General features: G+C 40.4%; 1 pseudogene; it reads right to left on the bottom strand.

Annotated features, from left to right (window-relative positions):
* Positions 1–2,284: 2,284 nt before the first annotated feature.
* LOC133140512 (piggyBac transposable element-derived protein 4-like) lies at positions 2,285–3,966 on the bottom strand (annotated as a pseudogene).
* Between the last annotated feature and the right edge of the window lie 10,766 nt (positions 3,967–14,732).

Raw genomic sequence — 14,732 nt, 5'->3', positions numbered from 1 at the left:
AGAAGAGGCAGTAAAAAAAGAAACAAAATGGAATAAAAGAACGGAGTAAGTAGCCTGTGTGCAGTGGGATGGAGAGAAGCTACAGTTGAAGGGGTGTGGGGAGGTTTGGGAATTCGCCTCAAACAGGGACACGGGCAGAGCAAGATATGACTGTACCGCTGATTTCTCCGGGACTCTCGATGTGTTATGCCAGAAGTGTATCTATTTGACATAGAACATTAATTATAGCTGAGCTTATGAAAACTCAAGAAACCACAGTGAAAACTGTTGAAATGAGAATGAGAATGAAATGAGAATGAAACGTACATTTACTCCCTTAGAAGAGAATAATTAATCAAATGTTTAGTATGTCTGTACATTAGAAAAGTATATTAGAAGTGAATATTAATGAAATGTTTAGTCTGTCTGTATATTTTCAATGATTACTGCTGCTTAATTCGGTTAGGTGTATGCTAGGTTATTTTAAAAATTCCCATGTGGGATAAAAACAAAAAGTATTTCTTACTTTTTCCCCAACATATTTCATGTTTTATTTCAATTTTGGATCGTTGGATATATGACGGAATCATGACACGCGGGCCTCTCGTAGCCCAGGCAAAATTTTGACACAGAACATTTTGTCAAAACTGCGGCGTAAATTCAGTAGCTTTGCCTACGTATTGGTTTGATGATTTAATATCAGCAAAATATATAATCCGTGGATTTAACTTAAGTGAATGCAATTTTGTATCGGTAGCCTAATGTTGAACGGTGCGGTAAAGTTTTATATTCGATTTTCGGACTTCAATAGCACTTCAATAAAACACGCCACATTGCTCAAAATGCATATTTTACAGCACAACGCTTTCTCTTTCATCTCACATTTTATATTACGGAAAAATATCGTCAATAGCTTCGTAATTACGATGGTAACAAATTCCAGAATAAGTGTGTTATGAGGTGGGAGCTTCCGACATCAAGGCTCAAACTTTTATTTATCCATTAGGGCCATGATTAATTTAAAAAAAAAATCTATATTATCACTGTCTTTGTGCTTTTGCCCTTCGGTCTTGACTCTTGCGCCGTCATCGACCCTGAGCCTGCCTTTTTGCATGGTGTACCGATTACGAGACTGCCTTCTCCCTCAGTACTGTACTTTGGTTTTGGCTGGATTTTACGTGTATGAACATTGCTTGTTTTTTGACTACGCTCACTGGACATTCCCTGAATAAAGCCCTGACGAGACTTTATTACACCCGTTTCTGAGTCGTGTGCATTTTGGGTCCAACCCCCCACGCACCCATCTCATATATGTTTGCAACAATTCTGAAAAGTGCGGTGTTGTTTGAAAAGTGGTTATCAAATTAAAATGTTAATAGCCTTTTAACAATAGTGCCCATAGCGTTCAAACAATGTGTTTAGGGTTAGGACGACATGGAGATACGGGCACAACTCCTGGATCCCCTGGGAAGTTATTACATTGTAGTTATTACACTAAGATTTCAAAAGCTTCCAGGTCACATGACCCACTGAACCAATGACAAATAAAACGGTGGATATTGCGATAAGGACACAACTCTTTGATTCCAAAGACATAGTGTTCCAGGGCATAGTGTTCAAAGACAATACCAAATAAGTCCAGTTTTAATCCGACACAGGCGACACCTGTTTATATTGTTATTACATAAATATTTAACCCTCCTGTTATGTTCAACTTTAGGGAACAGCAATAATGTCCCCGGGTCAAATTGACCCGGTGCATGTTTCACCATCTGAAAGTAGTAAAAAAAATATATATATTTCTCCATAAACATTATCTTTAGCTCAATTTATATCAATTTAATTAATATTTAGTATAATCAAGTTTTTCACCTCTTACAGATCATGTTTTAATGATGAGAATTCATTCGTTTTCGATTAAAATATCATTTTCAAACAGTTTTTTTTTCTTCTGTGCACTGGCAAAAATGAGACATTCACCACATTTGTTTCAACACATTCTTATTTCATTTTTATTTTTTTAAACAAAATAGTTTCTGTTATGGGGGCATGTTGTATAATTCAAACAACACATCTCTTCTGTTAGGTGTCAAACTGACCCTTTAAATTGAAATACATCTTAAAACTACATTTAATTTTTAACAATGTCTACAATGTTTACAACAGGAAACCTGAACAAGAAGGAGAGAACATTTGGTTTGTGTTTGTGTGTGTGTGTGTGTGTGTGTGTGTGTGTGTGTGTGTGTGTCTATGAAGCACATGAATGGCAGTATGTCACCACATGTTTTTTGCAAATTAATGTTTTTCACTTGAAGCATGTGATGCTAGTCTTGCTGGGCTTGCAGACTTGGCACCGCTTCCTCTTTTTTCCCGCAGCAGCAACCTAGAAAGATGAAGATGATGATTACTGTATTAGTTTGAACAGTATAGAAGTTTTGTGCATCCTGATCACCTGACTCACACACACACACACGCACATGCACTTACCTTGTAGGACACAGGTGGAGTAGGTGCGTCTTCCTCCTGGATCCTCCTCACTATGACTACATCGGCTCGGCTTCTTGGCAGGTGCTGCCTTCTCTCAATGTGGGGTGTCACAAGTGCTCTCCCAAGCTCCTCAACAGCTTGAACAGCTTGGAAGCTTTCCAATCTGGGAAGATCTCAGTCCAGATGACAAACGCATTGTAGGCTGACACATCCACGATGTTATAAGAAATGACCAAAGCCCAGCGCGCTGTCATGCGTTCGCAGCTGTAGGACCCAGTCACCTTGTCAAGATTGTCCAGCCCTCCGTTGGTGGCATTGTAATCCAGGATCATCTCAGGTTTCTGGTCCTCTCTGGTGCTGATCTTGGCATCCTTGTGTAGCGTGCTCATCAACACAACATGTTTCCCTCTTTTGGGAGAGTAAGAGACCAGGGCTCTGGTGTCTGTAAAGGCAAACTTTGAAGACTGAGCAGCCCTGTTCTTCATTGACAGCAGTTCAGCAGGAAGTTCAGGTTTATTTTTCCGAACAGTACCTATCAATTTAAGCTTCCACTTCAGCAGCTTCTGACCCAGGGTGTAGGATGTGAAAAAGTTGTTGCAGGTAATGTTGTGGCCCCTGAGACCCTGGATCATGTCAAGAACCACCCGCATGCCCTGGTTTCTCTCTGGTGCTCCTCCAATAGGCTTACCAGTGTAAACCTGCATGTTCAATGCATAGCTTGAGTTTGCATCACAAGCTGCCCAGATCTTTATGCCGTATTCTGCTGGCTTTGAAGGCATGTATTGCCTAAAGGGGCAGCGACCTCTGAATACCACCAGGCTTTTGACATTAGGACCTGGGTTGTAGAGTAGTGGCAGCCGCTCTACCCACTTGTCCCACACTGTCCTAATAGCTGCCAGCTTATCCCTCTCCCGTCTGCCAGCTGTTTTCTCCCGATTATCAAGCCTGATGACCCTTGAGAAAATATGAAACATCTCCAATGACGTAGTGGCTCGGAATATGACCCTGCCTGTCTCTGCATCCCGCAGGCTGGCTGTCGATTCACAGACTTATAAACCCCAGCCAGGATGAGAAGCCCCAAATAAGCATGTAAATGCTTATTGTCCAGTTCTCTCCACTCCTGCCCAAAAACACGCCTCCCTTCTAAATTCGTCAACAATTCGAACAATTTTCTGGATTGAATCAGGAATGAGCAACTCAAAAGCAGATTTTATGTCTGTGACACGAGTCACTGCCATCCTAGTGGGCCCTGGCGCTGCTTTTATTATGTTTGCATCTGATGTTGTTCCCTGACGCCTGAAGAGATGAGAACCATTCTATTTGACCATTTTTTTAAATTAATGTCTCTCTTGGAGTTGATGGGTTTGGGATATTTCCCTCATCATCTGAAAAATCATCATGATCAGAATTGATCTCAAGATCATCTTCACTTTCAGAAACTTCCTCCTCTACTTCACCATCCTGACCAAAGATGTGTTCCAGAGCTTCCTGGGCTGTCATTCTACTGCTCATATTGCTCATCTTTTCAACCTCTGAGAGAGTACAGATGCGTAATGTTGGTGGCTCTGCATGCAAGCTCTTTTATATGTTGCCCATCCTCCCTGATTGTGGGCGGAGTTTTCCCGTGGGTTCTTGTCTTAGGTAGAGTGAAAATTGATACACATTTCACATTTTTCCCGTAGAAAGTGCAGGAAGGGTAGTTGGGGTCCAGGAACAAATTCTGTGTGTGTGCGTTTGTCTTTCTGTGCATCTGTCTGTGTGTGTGCGTGTGTGTGCGTGTGTGTGCGTGTGTGTGTGTGTGTGTGTGTGTGTGTGTGTGTGTGCGTGTGTGCGTGTGCATGTGTGTGCATGTGTGTGCAGTTGGGTTGTCTGTCATTTTGGAAAAGAAATCAAATCAGTTTTGGTCTAAATTTTATAATTTTACCCTTACCCTTTTATAAGTATTCTCCATTATGACTGCCGGGTCAAATTGACCCAAACAGTATGTGTGTAATATAAACATGCGGGGGGGGGGGGGGGGGGGGGGCTTGCAAACACGTTAAATTATTATTTTTTCATTTATATGTTCATGACAGTAATTAAGCCCAGCAGAAAAGGTTTCATGCTCCAAACCTTTTTCTTTTTTTTTCCCTGTATTTAAAAAATTTGAAACAGGCCAATTTGACCCACAGCATAACAGGAGGGTTTTAAGTGTAAAAAAAAAGTGTATTATTTGATTGGAAAAATAATAGATCGTTCAATATCTTCCAGGTCACTGAGACAATGACTGAAAACCAATAGGGGAGAATTATGCTATTCCCACATAAGGCAGAGGTTTTCCTGTTGTCAACATGTGCTTCTTCAGGTTTCATAAATATTTTAATGGAGAAAATTGGATTTCTCTTATTTCATGTAAAACAATAATTTCACTACTATTGTCATAAACTACATGTCTTTTTATTGTCAATATGTGCTACTTTATCTTTAATAAATATTTTGAGTGAAGCACTTTGAAATATGCTTCTTAATATTTTATTTAAATATTGTAATTGAAAAAATCTCTTCTGTTAATGGAAAGGTAATAGTGACTCAATACCAAAAGCATATAATACTATTATGAATCCCACTCAGGGCACACATCTTTTTCTTAAAAATATATACGCTCACTGAGCACTTTATTAGGAACATTTTTACTTTATTACACCTACTTATTCATTATGAAATCAGCCAATTATGTGGCAGCAGTGCAATGCATACAGTCATTTAGATATGGGTCAGGAGTTTAGTTAATGTTCAAGTCAACCATCAGAATGGGGAAAAAATGTGATCTAAGTGACTTTGACTGTGGGATGATTGTTGGTGGCAGACAGAGTGGTTTGAGTATCTCAGAAAATCCTGGGATTTTCATGCACACTAGTCTCTATGGTTTGCAGAGCATGGTGCAAAAAAAATAATAATAGAAAATTAAAATTACCACACATTACAACAGTGGTATGCAGAAAAGCATCTCTGAGCACACAACACATCATAACTCTAATTGGATGGGCTACAGCAGTAAGAGTCTAAAAAATAAGTAATAAATACTTAATAAAGTGCTCACTGAGTGTATGTTGAAAGAAGAATTAGTTCAAAAATTCAGATTTCTTTTTGCTCATGAAAAACAAATGTTTTTTCAATAGCTTCCCAACCACGAGACCTAGTGACTAAAAACCAATATGAAATAATTAGACTATTGATCCCACATAGGGCACACCTGTTTTTATTGTCAATAGCAGTTTAAATCCTAAATAAATATTTTATTTTACAAATTGTCTAAATGACTACTTAATTTATTTAATTAAAAAAATAATTAAACACCCAGGTCACCCCTGTAAAAAAGTAATTGGCCCCTTAATCTTACTAACTAACTGGTTGCACTACCGTTTCCACCTGTAATTTCATATAAATCTTTCACATCGCTGTGGAGGAATATTATCACACTTTTCTTTGCAGAACTGCTTTCATTCAGATACATTTATAGGTTTGGTATGCCACGATCAAAGAAAATTCCAGAAGAGATGAGAAAAAAGTTGTTGAAATACACTTTATTTGATAAGCACTTTATTAGGTATGTATTAGACTTATTTTTTAGACTTAGTAAGTCTTCTGTTACTGTAGCCTATTAACTTTACTGTCACCGTCCTGTCCCCTTTGACCAGTCTGGCCATTCTCTTCTGATGTCTCTCATTAACAAGGCATTTCTGTCTGCAGAACTGCTGCTCACTGGATGTTTTTTTTTTTTTTGCACCATGCTCTGCAAACTCTAGAGACTAGTGTGTGAAAATCCCAGGAGATCAGCAGTTTCTGAGATACTGAAACCAGCCTGTCTGGCACCGATCATTCCACAGTCAAAGTCACTTAGATCACTTAGTTTCTTCCACATTCTGACATTATCGACATTATACGGCCTGTAGCGTAGTGGTTAAGGTAAATTACTGGGACACGGAGGTCGGTGGTTCGAATCCCGATGTAGCGACAATAAGATCCACACAGCCGTTGGGCCCTTGAGCAAGGCCCTTAACCCTGCATTGCTCCAGGGGAGAATTATCTCCTGCTTAGTCTAATCAACTGTACGTCGCTCTGGATAAGAGCGTCTGCCAAATGCCAATAATGTAATGTAATGTAATGTAATTATCTCTGAATGACATCTTAACCATGTCTGCATGTTTTGATGCATTTAGTTGTTGCCACATGATTGGCCGATTAAATATTTGCAGTAACAAGCTGGTGTACAGGTCTACCTAATAAAGTGGTCACTGAGTGTATATCAGGCCTTGAAAGGGGTAAACACAGCCATTGCTTAGGCTCTGGGACTCCTAACTACAGTGAGTCATTATCTCCAAATGGAGAATACTTGGAGCAGTGGAGATTCTTCTTGAGAGTGGCTGGACTGCTAAAATTCCTCCAAGGGCCCAGGAAATCACACATGATCCCAGAAGAACACCCAAAGACCCCAGGCCTCTCTAGCTTCAGCTTTTGTCTGTGTCCACACAATGTGTCCACCTTACAATGAGATAGAGACTGGGCAATAAGGGATTCGCGAAAGAGTAGCAAGGTGGAAACCGGTGCTTATCAAGAGTACATCAGGAGTACATCAACAATCATGCTTTATGTAGCAACTATGCTGTTTTGTGTCAATGGGTCATGTGACCTGAAAGCTATTCCAAATAAATAATAGAAATCTACTATTTTCCATTTAAATATTTATTAAAACACAATAACAATATTTTGGTGACACAACAATGTGTGCCCTAATATGGTATGAATAGTAGAATTAATCTGCTTTGGTTTGGAATCAATGGGTCATGTGACCTGGATGCTATTAAAATATGAATGTAATAATTGAAATATTTGTAAAAAGTCTTTAACATGAACTCCCCAGGGATCCAGGAGTTGTGCCCATATCTCCATGTCCTCCTGATCCTGGTAACTACTTTTCAGACAACACCGCACTTCGAGACGGTTCATGAATATGAACAGTCTGAGCCACAAAAATGAAGAATTGTTGCGAACATAGAATTTTTTTTTTTAATAATGAAAATAAATGTTTGTGCCCGCGTGTTGGAAGGACCCACCTCCTAACACATCTGTTCAGGATTGTATTAACATCATAATTTTGAAGTTATTTTTTTGTGCGATTATCAAACAAACCGTTGTGCCATATTCGCTAAGCCATTTAATGTATTAACTTATTCTAGAAAGAATTCTGACATATTTTGAGGAAATAGATTTTCCCACGCAGGTTAGTTGCATTAGACGCCATTTCACAAGGTGTGGTCCACAGCTTCAAAGCAGGAAAGCGTGTTTTCAAAGCCACGTCAATCCCAGTCTGCATTATGTTTGAGTTGGAAACGAAGAATACATGGTAAAAATGCTTTTACATTTTACAATGAGGCTACTTAAAAGTATAATAGGTAAGACGTTTGTGTTGAAACATTGTTTTAAGACCATTGTAAATCCCTTCCTATCATTGAAAAGGTCTCACTGACATGTTGACTCACCCTCTGCCTGTGTTTATAATCCTTAAATTCGGGGATCAAAATATGCAGTTGATAGGCCGGCACTCAAAACATTGTATAGCTGTACAATAATTCAAGCTCATTGGTTGAAAATTAATGCTAATTGCCACAGCCAATGGCGTTTCAACTTCAGCACGTTCATGGAGAAGGGGGTGGGATAAACAGTGTTGTGGCGTGTTTGTTGCTGCAATTCCTCTCTTGACCTTTAGATTACCTATTGTACCCTTAAGAAATAATTATCTGCTTTGGATGTTTTCCATGAACATTTTCTTGCCAGCCTGTTCTTATTTGTTAAATGTGATGTAATTATGGACTAATGTGCAGTTGAAAAACTCAAAATGTGTAGTTAAACCTTGAAGATTCTGATGAAGAAAATCTAACAAAGTGAAATCAACACCAATATGTTGACATGAGATTATGTTAATCTCAGTCCTACGGAACTGTGTTCTGGCCTTCAATGGCTTCCTGTTTCATTTGGGTATAAAACTGAGGTAATATGCATTTAAAATCAATTTTACCCAAATCCGAGGAAACAAACTCACAAATTAAAATAAACAAATGGTTGGTTGATTTACTACTATGAGGGGATTAAGAAGTTATAGGAATAGTGTATGTTATGCACCAGTAGAGGGTGCTAGTGTATGGTATACACCAGTAGAGGGCAGTAGTGTATGTTATTCACCAGTAGAGGGCGGTAGTGTATGCTGTGCGCCAGTAGAGGGCGGTAGTGTATGTTATACACCAGTAGAGGGCAGTAGTGTATGTTATGCACCAGTAGAGGGTGCTAGTGTATATTATACACCAGTAGAGGGCAGTAGTGTATGCTGTGCACCAGTAGAGGGCAATAGTGTATGTTATGCACCACTGCCTTCATGCCAAAAGACTATTTGGAATTGATTCAGGATAAATGCTTATATTGGTAGGAATGAAAAAAGCAGCTATAATTTCCTTAATGGCCTTGTCCAATCTACTGTGGTCAAATGAGATTACATTAGAGCTCTTTGGCTGGGCATAGGTTTGGTGTTGATTTAAAGATACATTTTTTGTATTTTTTGTTATCTTACAAAAAAATCCAATACAGAGTACGAATACGCAGGCCCAATACAAAGAACAAATGCGTGTTCCAAGATTGTTTTAGCAGGACAGTCCTTAAGCACACATCAAAATATCAAAGATCTGGAAAGATAGACCCAGCCCCCCCATGACCCTGACCAGAAATGAGCAGATTCGATTACGGATGGATGGATGGATGTGGAGTATAGGTTTATGGACCATTTAAATTCCAGATATTGCTTCCTGTCAAAACTGTGCTATATTGTGTAAGTGTTTTGTATTAGTGTGTCTTTTTGTGTGTTCAATGTGTTCTCATTTTGTGTGTTTACAGGTTGACTGATTTGGGTCAGAACCCACATGTGTTGAGATCTGGTCTGCAGTGTTCCAGTCTCCTGAGATAGGGGGCGCTGTTTCTAAAATGAGTCTCTCAGAGGAGCCAGAGACCAAAGGTGGAACCACCAGCACTAACAGAAAGAGGTATAAATACATGACTCAGATATTTAATGTGATATGAGTTAGAGCTGCAGTAAGAGGATGAGTTTAACTGGAGGCTCTGTCTCCATGTTTTGTTCACAGGGTCCAGGTAGACAGAGCAGGGTCATCTGTACCCAGCTGTCTGTCCATGAAGAGTGATCCTAATAAGTAGTTGTTAGTAAGAATTGTGCTTTATAACATTAACTAGTGAAAGAAGCCGGAAGTAAGGAATGCGAGATTGGAAGAAATGTTGAAACCCTGGAAACTACCGAAACCCCCCGAATAGTGAAGCACACAGACAGGGGAGTGGCCCGGGCTCGTACATTTGCCCATTCTATATCCACACAAAGGCCGTTTATAATGTTGAGAAGCACGTTTTGTCAACTTGGTTGTCTTTCCATACCATGGTTGTCTATTAAATAATTCTAAAATGTACTTTTGCCAATTGACACTCATTTTTTAAAAGCACAGTAAATACAATGTGTCCTACAGTGCACAGATTCTCTGTTTCTGTTCTTGGTCTCTTCTAACTTCTCCTCTCAAGTCCTGCAGCCTCCTCTCTCCTTCTCTCCACATCTCTAGTGCTCCCATGCATACCGGTAACACAAAAACATGAACAATTATTAAAAATACCTTTCAAACACATCTCATATACCCCAAAGCACCTATACTCACCTGCCAATTCCTAGGTACTTTTGTACACTAGTGTGCAAAAATGTGGGCACCCCTGGTCAAAAAGCCTTTTACAATTAATATCTAAATTATATTATATCTGAACTGAAGCAAACCTGACCTCTAAATGGTACAATGTCAAACATTCTTCAAATTTGAAAACAAGATTATTTTACTTTATTTTAATTTTTTACAGTTTCAAAATAATAAAAAAAGGAAAATGGCCTTGTGCAAAAGTGTGGGAACTCAGTTAGTACTTTGTAACTCCTCCTCGAGCAACTATAACAGCTTGTAAATGGTTCCTGTCGCATACTAAGTCTTTCAATTCTCACTTTTGGAATTTTCCCCCATTCTTCCTGGTAGAACACCTCTAGCTCAGAAATATTCTTCGGATTTTCAGTAATATGTCTGGGGACTGTGGTGGCCATTCCAAAACCTTCATCTGTCTTTCCTGGAGGTACTTCATGGTTGATTTTGAGGTATGATTTGGATCATTGTTTTGCTGCAATACCCAACATTGCTTCAACTTCAACAATGTCTAGACTGACCTTTGAACATTAGCCTCTATAATTTCTTACTATTTGGTCCACTTCCCGGTCTTCCACTGCCTCAGTCCGACTTTAGCTGGGGTAGCTTCCATTTACGAACATAGTTAAAAATAGAAATCAGAGTTTCTCAGTTTGCCGGTTTCCACGGATGTGCTGGCCTTTCCTCTAGTCGCAGCTCCCGTCTGTCTGCCAGCTGGGTCTTTTGTAGGATGCTGCTTCCCCTGCAAATGAGGCGCAGCTGCATGGATCTTTATTACTCGCATGCGGGGTACATTCTGCATGTGGTTCCTCTCTGCAGTGCTGTCCACGGGCTGGTGCTCCTGGTCTCTCTCCATGGTGCTGCACCCTGTAGGCAGGAAACATGGAAATATTTGCCGTCTATTACCTTTCCCAGCTCCTGCCGTCTGCACATAGGCCGCTCCGCTTGAGTGGGGGGCCGATCCTGGACCGGGCCACCACAATACCCTTAAAAATAAATAACGTTTTGCACAAAAAGAACTACATTTAAATCTAATGCATAACGACACCACCACCTTTCCTCATTGTATGACTGTACATTTAATTAACTTTGAATTAGGCCTCAAAATTCAACATTTCGACAACATATTGTCCATAGACTTAACGCAGTGCTAACCATGAATGAGGCTAATCTGAAATTCTAAATGGACTGTCATGTTCGGCAACATTATTGCGTGCAGGTAGTAGCTAGCTAGATGACATTACATATATTACTCCAGTTTCTATTCTGTTTTGTAACTCCGCCTCCCTATTCTATAACTGATTACTTGTCTCTCGTTATCACTACATCTCCTGATTCTGTGCAATTGTCCACTCCCTAGTCCGGAGCCGTTTGTATTACATATGTCTATTTGTGAATACAGTCCGGGTTTTTCATTTCCCCCTCATTATTGTATTATTACCCTTTCTTGTGTCTCACCTGATGTTAATTTCACAGACCGCCCTCACTCCCATGCCCCACCTAGTTTGTCTCATTTGTGTATTTATACCTGTCTTTTTCAGTTGGCAGTTGCACCTTGCTAGTTCATCATATTCTGCTTTTTCGAGTCCCGAGTCCTTTTACTACTTACTGTTCTAGCCCACTTATTCCTGAGCCCTTGCCCTTGTGGCATTTTGTCTTGTTGATTTTTGTTTCCTGGATTCTCATGTATGACCCCTGCCTGCTTCCCTGGACTCTTCTTTGGTTTTTGTGGATCTCTGAACCTCTGAAGCCTTATTTGGAAGGGGCTCCCGGTTTTTGATTATCCGCCTGCAATTAAACCTGCCATTTTTCTGCACCCCTGTCTACTTTTGGTTCCTCTGTACCCCACGCCGTGACAAATTAGGGCTTTCAATTCCTCACTATTTGCCATTTCAGAATTATTTCCCCTATTACTGCAAAGCGATTTGTTAGACTTGAAGGTAAAGAATGATGTCTATGAAGGAACAATTATTTCATGAAATAAGAGCGTCTCTTTTGGTTTGTGACATGGTGCATTATCATGCTGGAAGTAGCCATTAGAATATGGGCACATTGTGGCCATGAAGGGATGTACATGGTCAACAATACTTAAATAGGTTGTGGCATTCAAGTGATGGTTGATTGGTATTAACAGGCCCAAAGTGTGCCAAGAAAACATCCGCCTCAAGGTTTGATGTGTTGTGCATTCTGAGATGCTTTTCTGCTCACCACAATTTGAGTGGTTATCTGAGTTACTGTAGCCTTTCTGTCAGCTCAAGCCAGTCCAGCCATTCTCCATTGAGCTCTCTCATCAACAAGGAATTTCCATCCGCAGAACTGCCGCTCACTCACTATAAACCGAAGTTGAATGTGTTAATAAATTCACCAAGGAAATGCGCCGTGACAAAACAGCTAGAGATTACACTGCTTTGGTTTACAGGAGCCTACCAAAATACTGTAGCGGCAGTCACCACAGGTATAAGGAGATGGTCAATGCATTACAATAGTACATAAATGATCATCCACACAGGGGTTCAGTAGCCAGACAAACAGGATTTGGTGCAAGGCTCACTTCAGAGAGAGTGAATCTCCAAAGACCGTTTTTGTTTGCTGAGGCTTGTGAGTCGCTTCAGACAGGCCAAACACCTCGCGTGGCTCTGTGCAAGGACAGGGAAAATGTACCCAATGGCCAATGTGTTCCTCCAGCGAACATGACTCTGACCCTACCCTGCGGCTGATGTGCTTCATTTCTCTTTTTTACCTCCTGTTTAATGTCAAACCATTTTGGTTTTACCTGTTACAGAGTGCATGGAGCTTCAGGCAGCCTTAACAACAGCTATGTCTTTGGTTTTACCTGTTCGAGAGTGCATGGAGCATCAGGCAGCATTAACAACAGCTATGAGGAACCACATTTTGTGCCAGAGTGCTCACCGCACACTTGCTGAGGTGGAGAGGGAGAGAACAACATTTGTACCAATTGAATCAGGGATGATTAAGTGTGAGGTTGAAAGAGCCAGATTAGGAATTTAACCAGGACATCGGAGACCCCCCGAGTCTTTGCGAAGAGTGTCATGGGATCTTTAATGACCACAGAGTCAGGACCCCGGTTTAACATTTCATATGAAAGACGGAATTTCCTCAACGACAGTGTCCCCATCACTGCACTGGGACATTACTGTTCATTCGACCAGAAGGACGATCGCCCCTGACTAGCCAAAACCAGCAAGTTTAAACCTTCCAAGTTCTAACCAAGCACACACTTAGCTTCAGTCATTTGGCAGGAACAGGGTGCATGATGGTCCAGCTGCTGGCACTGCAGTATGACAGTGATTAACAGTTCTGTTTAATTACACTTGAGTGTGACTGTCAGCTGTAGGTGGATGTTATGTGCTGTTTGATTATAGTGAAATGTCAGTGGAACCTTTCAGATATACGTGAGGTGTATTATGTCATATTCAGATTTGCTGTGAGTTAGAGCTGCAGTAAGAGGATGAGTTTAACTGGAAGCTCTGTCTCCATGTTTTGTTCACAGGGTCCAGGTAGAAAGAGCAGGGTCACCTGTGCCCAGCTGTCTGTCCATGAAGAGTGATCATTCAATGGGTCCTCCACTAGACTTCAAAGGAGAGTTCCCAAGTGATCAAAGGTAATGAAACGGGTATAAATTGACACCAATGTTTAATTACAGGTCAAGGTCACTGACAACTTTTAGCTGTGGGTGGATGTTTTATTTTTAGATGTGCTGTGAGTTACAGCTGCAGTAAGAAGATTAATTTAACTGGAAGATCTGTCTCCTTGTTTTGTTCACAGAGCCCAGGTAGAAACAGCATGGTCACCTATGCCCAGCTGTCTGTCAATGAAGAGTGATCATTCAATGGGTCCTCCACTAGACTTCAGAGGAACGTTCACAAGTGATCAAAGGTAATGAAATCGCTATAAATTGACACCAATGTTTAATTACAGGTTAAGGTCATGGACAACTTTTAGCTGTAGGTGGATGTTTTATTTTTAGATGTGTTGTGAGTCACAGCTGCAGTGAGAGGATGAGTTTAAAGGTACAATAGGTTTATTTTGGACTTCTTACAGTCAAGAGAGGAATTGCAGAAACAAGCACCCTGAAACCACAACACTGTTTATCACACGCCTTCTCTGTGAATGCGCTGATGTTAAAATGCCATTGGCTAAAGCAATTGGAACCAATTTTCTACCAATGAGCTTGAAAAACTGTACAGCTATACATTATTTTGGTTCAGACTGACGGTCCATCAACTGTATATTTTGAAACCCGAATTTAAGGACAGGCAGCGGGTGAGTCAGCATGCCAGTGAGCCTTTTTCAATGATAGGAGGGGATTTACAATGGTCTTGTAACAATGTTTTAACATACAAATCTTATCTATTGTACTGTTATCTGGAAGATCTGTCTCCGTGTGTAGTGAGTTAGAGCTGCAGTTAGAGGATGAGTTTAACTGGAAGATCTGTCTCCATGTTTTGTTCACAGGGTCCAGGTAGAAAGAGCAGGGTCATC

This window comes from Conger conger, chromosome 11 (assembly GCF_963514075.1).
Source record: "Conger conger chromosome 11, fConCon1.1, whole genome shotgun sequence".
Classification (NCBI taxonomy): Eukaryota; Metazoa; Chordata; class Actinopteri; order Anguilliformes; family Congridae; genus Conger; species Conger conger.
The sequence above is the reverse complement of the archived record's forward strand: the minus strand, read 5'-3'. Positions and strand labels throughout refer to the sequence as shown.